The sequence below is a fragment of the Petaurus breviceps genome, unplaced genomic scaffold, assembly GCF_028583685.1.
Source record: "Petaurus breviceps papuanus isolate PSGF00001 unplaced genomic scaffold, PetGlider_PUasm1.0 90903, whole genome shotgun sequence".
Lineage (NCBI taxonomy): Eukaryota > Metazoa > Chordata > Mammalia > Diprotodontia > Petauridae > Petaurus > Petaurus breviceps.
This window is the reverse complement of record NW_027187376.1, coordinates 14,509,269-14,516,801: the sequence shown is the minus strand read 5'-3', so window position 1 is coordinate 14,516,801 and position 7,533 is coordinate 14,509,269. Positions and strand designations below refer to the sequence as shown.

The 7,533-nt window shown below is 39.2% G+C and overlaps 2 protein-coding genes across 3 annotated transcripts in view; both read right to left on the bottom strand.

Moving 5' to 3' along the window:
* NDUFS1 (NADH:ubiquinone oxidoreductase core subunit S1) overlaps positions 1–7,533 on the bottom strand; it is a 386,086-nt gene that overhangs the window by 78,307 nt on the left and 300,246 nt on the right. The window lies entirely within an intron of this gene.
* The window catches only part of CMKLR2 (chemerin chemokine-like receptor 2), a 53,116-nt gene that overhangs the window by 13,932 nt on the left and 31,651 nt on the right, over positions 1–7,533 (bottom strand). The window contains exon 1 of one of the 2 annotated variants that reach the window (XM_069075285.1): positions 3,128–3,308. The exons of the other annotated variant lie outside the window; for it this stretch is intronic. The gene's annotated coding sequence lies outside the window, so the exon portion shown is untranslated. Of the gene's footprint in view, positions 1–3,127; positions 3,309–7,533 lie in introns of those variants that run through there. 2 annotated transcript variants of the gene reach the window in all.

Below are 7,533 nucleotides of genomic sequence, written 5' to 3'. Positions count from 1 at the left end.
TCTTCTTCTTCTTCTTCTTCTTCTTCTTCTTCCTCTTCCTCTTCCTCTTCTTCTTCTTCTTCTTCTTCTTCTTCTTCTTCTTCTTCTTCTTCTTCTTCTTCTTTTTGCTTTTTGGAGGGGGAAGGCTGGGCAATTGGGGTTAAGTGACTTGCCCAAGGTCACATGGCTAGTAAGTGTTAAGTGTCTGAGGCCGGATTTGAACTCAGACCTCCTGACTCCAGGGCTGGTGCTCTATTTAATGTGCTACCTAGCAGCCCCAAACTTCATTTTTATAGACATAAATTTCTAGCAGGGAATATAAGAATGTTTTATTAGAAAGAATGTAACCACTGAATTTGGAAACGAAGGCAGAGTGCTTAGACTCTGTGAAAAAATAACGGAATTGTTGCTGCGGCTGTTGATTAAGCTGTCCCCATATGTACCTTCACTTCCTAAATCATCCTTAATCTGCATGGTCCTTGTGGGACATTTCAGTTCTTAGCTATCTACTCTACCATAATAAAGAAGTTAGTGGGAAGCTGTGTGTAACCCATAGTGTAAGAAAGACTCTGATACAAAATTTCCACTTCTTCCTTTTATTCTAAATCAACCTATTTTCTCCCAAACAAAAGGAAGATCATTTTCTTAAAGAGCAAGAAATAGCTAGGAACATCCCAGAACATAATGAATCCAAGGTAAGTTCTAGAATTCATCCTACCTGGGCAAATTGGTAAGTGAACTTTGTGATGGGTGGAGGAGAGGAAAACCTTTATTTATAGCAAAAGTCAACAAAAAAAGACAGGATTGGAATGGTTTGTCAGTTTGGTGAAGGTTGTATAAATGGGTGCACACAGGGGCTTCAGGAGAGAAAGAGGTAGACCTATTACCTATTTATAATTTATAAATGTAATTCATCCCTAAGAAGTTCAGCTATGTCTATGCAGGGTTCTGCTGGTAAAGGTGGAAACCAGAAACCTACTCCATCTCAGCCAAAGAGATAGTTTCCCTTTCTTTCTACCTAAAAGAGACCTTGCGAGACTGGCCTTAGTTTCATCCTGATGTATATCAGGCAGAGTAATGTAGGGGAAAGAGAAGTGACTTGGGCGTCAGCAGAACTGGGCTCTAGTTCCGGCTTTGCCATTGACTAACTTTGTGATCTTGGACACATCCCTTTCCCATATGGCACTTAGCTTCCTTATCTGTGTGCACATGGGGTTTACATGGAGCGTTCATGGAACTTTCCTGCCTGATGGTGGTCAGCCACGTTACTCTGGCTTGGAGCTTGATTATTCTGGGGAATACAAGGTTTTGGCCAGGCATGTGTGACTAGGCACTAAGAAACACTTATGAGATGACAAAACAATCTCCTTATTGGACACAGAGCAGCAAGAGTCAATGAGGCAGTAGACCTTTAAAAGGAAGCAATCCTCCCTCAGTTGTCTCTTGCTCTTTCCTTCTTTCAAGCATAGCAAAAGATCTCTTCCTGTGACAGGTTTCAAGGAAGAGTAGCTTACTTTTGTCCTCCATCCTGGCATGAGCACATGGCTGCTAAAGCACACATCCTGCCCATGTAAACCTGGGACTAGATCTCAGAGCCATAGTTCCTTCTTTGGTTTTGAGTTTCTTTCCTAAGTATAGGTGACTGAATATTAACCATGAAATGGAAGTGTATAGACTTGGTGGTGTTTTTGTGTGCTCAATAAGTCTAGAACTTTTGGGTCAATCAGGGGGAACATCCTGGTAGTATTTTAACCAGAGAAAATCCTCACCAACAAGAAGTAGAACTTAAACCCTGGTCTAAATGGCCAATAGACATGGATTTTGAGAGGATATTGAAGAGCTGAGGTGAAGGATAAAAATATAGCAATCCTGCAAATTGATTTATATTCTGATGAAGTTACTGTAAAATTGTAAAATTATAATTTACAGAATCCTTTGTAAAGTCTTTCTGACAACGTTCACTTCTGTTTTATGTTTAGCATTTCTTTTATTTGTAGAAAATAAATAGCTGTCTTCAGATATACCTTGATTAACTTTCTATTCTTTTTTGGGGGGAGACCCTAGACATAAGTTCTAATCTAAGTTTTAAGTGATTTTCCCTAGGCCTCTGAAATGGGATATGTAATAAGCCAGTGCATAAGAAAAGAAGTCTAAGGGGCAGCCAGGTGGCTCAGCAAGTAAGAACACTGACTCCAGTGTCGGGATGACCTGGCGATCAAATCCGGGCTCAGATACTTAGCACCACACCCAGAAATAACTGGCCATGTAACCTTGAGCAAGTTACTTAACCCCGATTGCTTTAAAAAAAAAAAAAAAGAAGTCTAACATTCTTATTAGCAGTCAGGCTCCTCCAGGACTGAACTCAGTCCAGACTGAATGCATGGGCTCAGAGAAGAGGGGCTTCTTAGTGGATAGAGGGTATATTGCCCCAGCCCCTCTGGTGTTCCATAATATTAGATATAAAATGAAGAAGTTGTATGAAATGACCTTTGCATTCCCTTTTAGCTATAAGTCTTCATTTCTATCTCTGATCTTACTCAACCATATGTCAAGCAAGTTTCATAAACAGAAACAATGTCTTCTAGGTCTTTTGCTATTTGATTTCTTCATTCCTTATACTCTGAAAACACACACACACATTACACCTAATTAGAAAATCACCTATAGTAGACTCACAAAATCAGAACATTTAGAACACAAAGACTTGTTATAGATCATTTAGTTCAACCCCCTTATTTTTACAGGTGAGGAAACTAATTCCCAGAGAAGTGAATTACACAACATCACAGAGTGAGTAAGCATTAGAGAAGTATTTGTTAGTTGATTTTTGTGCATTGGAACCAAAAGCTGTGGAAAGTAGATCTATCAGTGAGAAACATTCTCCTAAAACCAAATCCCACCAAGCAGACACATAATGTGTTCATGATGACTCTCCTCTACCTAAAAAAAAAAAAACAGATAAGGCAGCTTTTCTCCTGTTCTTGGATTACACAAGCATGACAAGGCTTTTTTTGTCTCCATCCCTCTTTATCCCCCAACTCCTCACCCTCCCCTTCCATGTGATTTCATCTCTATAATGGATTTGTAGATGAGGAAACTCCTCCTACCAATGCATATCTGCAATAGTTCTTAGAGGGCTATGACTTACTCAGGGTCACACACAGCCAGTAGTATCTGGGATGGGACTTGAACTCAGGTCCTTCTTGACTCCTAGGCCAGCTCTTTATCCACTCACTATACCATACTGCCTCTCACACATTTGCTTTTCCAGGAATATTTCCCGCAGATATTTCAGGTTTTGTGAGAGTCAGCCTTGTGCAATCAATTCCCTTAGGGGATTGCATTCTGTACAGAAGATACTAGTACCACCCTGGTGAGTCACTTTTCATAAAATATAACATCTGCAAGAAAAAGGTTATAAACATGAAGCAGTGCCCAAAATAGTTGAAAAGAGAGCAGAATTATACTAAAAAGAATTCCTCCTTACCAATTAATTTTTTTTTTATGTTTAAGTTTATTGGCTGGATATCAAGAAAAGAAAATATTTGGACACACTGACTAATCTTGCTTTTTCCTCCCTCTCTCCTTTCCCAAATGAAAAAAAAAACTTGGCTTATTTTGTAAAAGTTGAATTTGAACTCTGATATTTAAAGACTCTCTTCCCTATAGTTAAACCATTTTTTATAGTACTATGTTTTATTCTTATCCCTCTCTGCTTCCGTTTACTTGCCTTCTGATCAGGAGTTGGAATGAAAAGGAAGAAAGTAATTCTCAGTTCTCTTGGCTGCATCATTATGCAAAGAGTTAGCAAAGATAAAGTAGCAATAATATTCTAGGTTCCCAGAGTAAATAATTTTAATTTTCACTTTCCTTCTTTTTTTCACTTCAAATATTATTGTCCAGGTCCCCAAAAGGACTATGACTTTGAGACAATTGGACACGAACCTTCAAATGTGCATAGTTTATGGTGGTGGATACGCACAAGAGGGTCACGTAAAATTGACCTGTTCCCAATTGGCTCAGGGCTTGGGGCGACCCAAATGTCAAGTGTTCTGGTTTCTCTGGTCTCAAGAAACCACCTAGAGAGATCTTGCCACCTATACAAACCATACAGTACATCTTGGTAGAAATGAAATGCAAGAATTTTATATCCTGGCTGAAAAAACTTTTAGAAGGAACTCAGTAAAAAAAAATGTTATCTTATCCAGTAATCTTTTTAAAAATAAATCAATTCAAATATTAGAACAATTTCTAGCAGTTCTATTCTGTAACATTTTCTCTAACAGGGCAAAGGAAAAGACTCAGAACTGAGAAGGGTATTAAACTTGAAATATAAACCTGTTTCTCAGGCATCCAAGTTCAATAGGTTGTCTGACAATTCGTTACAAGGAAATAGTTCATTTTTTCATCTTTTGACTCTGCAACTACTCTCCAAAGTAGCCAGAAAAGCAGTTACAAGATCTATTATGGGTTTAAATTGTTTTTTCATCCCCCAAGTATCCAAAGATGATGAAAGTTCTATAAAAAGAGAGGTTTAAAACTGTAATTTTTCTTAGTTTATAAGTATGTATTGCTACCACAGTGTCTTGGGAAGTATGATTCATTCAGCACAAAGGCACCCCCAAAGTTCTTCAGATAATACCTATCACCCTTCTCAAAACTTTCTTTGTAATCAGTTCTTCTCTGGTAGCATTATGTCTTGCAAAATGGGGTGTTTCTAGCTGCTCCTTCTTTGAAAAGTTTCCCTGTTTGGTATATACATGGTAGAGATGTTCCTGAACCAAGGTTGCAAGCTCTGGACGTTTTCTCAAGAGGCACTTGGTAACACACACACACACACACACACACACACACACACACAATTAACTGATTATCTGCTCCATGCTTCCTTGCATTCTGTGTAGGTTGGTCTCCACCTGCCTCAACCACACCTCTGGTGCATTTAAACCAGTGTAAATTACTCATTTAGGGCCCAGAGGGTTAGTGACCTGTAGAGAACCTTGTGCACAAAATTATACAGGTTAAACACCTGTTCAGGTACAATCTCTCCAGGTCCATGATCTCACTGTAATACCACGTGTTTGAGGCTGCCTGGTTCTTGTAGCTATTGCATTAGGTGAATATGTAGAATTCTAATTCTAATTCAATCATTCTGTTACAGATCTATTTGTACTGACCTGTCCCTTGCTTCTTAAAAAAAATTAAACCAGCATTTTACAATCTTTTTTAAGAGCAGGGACTGTTTTTTTGGTTGCTGTCTTTATATCCTCAGTGCCGGGCAGACAGTAGGTGCTTAATAAATTCTCGTTTACTTGACTTGATTTTTATTGTTGGTGTGGGGGGGGAAAGGCAGTGCTGGAAAGAATGAGAGGACAAAAGAGAGGGAAATATTTTTTTTCCTAACAGGTTTCCAGAAACAGGCTTTTTATCAGTCTAGATAAAATTCCTTCAAACCCTGAAATTCTAATTCAATTTGAAACCTGCCTTTGAAGTACATTATAGTTCAGGTGTTCACTATGATGAACACATGCCATCAACTAATTTAGGTACAGAGGCAAGGAGGGAGAGAATAAGCATTTATTAAGTACCTAGTGAATGTCAGGCGATGTACTAAACACTTAAAAGATATGATCTCATTTGTTCTCCACAACCCTATGAGGTTGTTGTTTAGTCATGTCTCACTCTTTGTGACCCCTTTTTGAGGCTTTCTTGGCAAAGATACTGGAGTTGTTTGCCATTTCCTTCTCTAGCTCATTTTACTGATGAGGAAACTGATGTAAACAGGGTTAAGTGACTTTCCTTGGGACACAGAGCTAGTAAGTTTCTGAGGCTGGATTTGAACCTAGGTCTTTCTGATTCCAGGCCTGGCATTCTATTCGCTGTGAGGATAGTTGTGAGGTAGGTGTTATTTTTTTGCTTTTGGGAGGGGGGAAGGCAGGGCATTTGGGGTTAAGTGACTTGCCCAAGGTCACACGGCTAGTAAGTGTTAAGTGTCTGAGGCCGGATTTGAACTCATGTCCTTCTGACTTGAGGGCCGGTGCTCTATTCACTGTGCCACTAGCTATCCCAGTAGGTGCTATTATTAGCCCAATTTTATATTTGAGGAAACAGGACTACAGAGGCTAAGTGACTTGCACAGGGTCACACGGTAAATAAGTATCAGAGACTCGATTTGAACTCAGGTCTTAATGGCCTCAAACCCTCTACTGTGCCACATAGCTTCCTGAATGGGCAGGTAGACCAGCAGGTCACAAGGGAGTCATATCTATCCATTTCATGTCCAAGTTAATCCCATGAGGTTACAGGTGAACCTGGAGAAGTGATTACACAAGTACCTTAACAAATTGTCACATTTATTCAAGTAACATGACTCCTGTATGCAATAGCATTTGTTAAGTGATGCACATGTTAATTACTACATGCCATGAATTTTGCTGCTATTTCTTAACTTTGTTGTTTAGGTAAGCACTGTAGCTTCATTTGTCTATTATGCATTGTATTGCTGATTATTTGCATGTATTCTAATGCTTAATTTAGTGTCTTCTGTTATTTTATAGGCCTATTAATATGGCAGCTATAGTGTGCATTGTTTTGCTGTGGTGTTTTTTGTGTTCTATAGATCATCTATCTATCTATCTATCTATCTATCTATCTATCTATCTATCTATCTATCTATCTATCTATCTATATGTATGTATATTGCCGGGATATGTCCATGTATCATATCCTCTATGTAATTTAGACTAGTAGTCATTGAAGCAGCTTGTCAAATGATGCTTTGCATTTTGCTTTATCTCTTGCAGGTACTGTGGATGCTTATTTGCTTTGAATGGCACCCTGTGATGATCACCTGGATTAGTCATCATTGATTTTTTTTGTGTTGATGTTTTTTTCTGCTTGCGCTACATATTTTCAGAATTCAACTGTATCCCTATTAATTTTGCAAGAGACGAAAATATTTTCTGCCTCTGGGGAGAAAGGCAAACCTTCCTTAGAGAGGAAAGACTTGTGGGAAGGGCTAACCTTTGGATGGATTCATTTGACTCACAATATTGCCTTCCCTTCCTTTGGAAATGGGAGTTATGGGTAGGAGAATCCAAGAGTCAGACAAACAGAAAGAAGGGACTGGTACAGTGAGCATGATAGGACTGGTACAGTGAGCATGATGCTGAAGGAGAAGCCACAAGAGCCTATCAGAATATTTGGATTCAGATGTTATGGTGGGATCATCAGTATTAAGTAGTCACATCTGGGAGAGAGGGAACCAGAGGATGGGATGGATCTGGACCCCTTGTACTTCCTAGCAAAAGCTATTTTCTTCCTTTCTAGATAGACCTTATCCTAAAAGGGCAAGGGTCTCCCATTGCATCCTGGGCCATCTCCAGTAATCCTGATGAATATCAGGCTACTGGACCCAGATGACTCTGGAGGAGAAAGTGAGGCTGGTGACCTTGCACAGCTCTCCCTCACTCAAATCCAAGTCAACTGCAAATCATGTCATCATTTCCAGATGTCATGGTCCTCTTCAAGAATGAAGGACAAACATACAAGTTG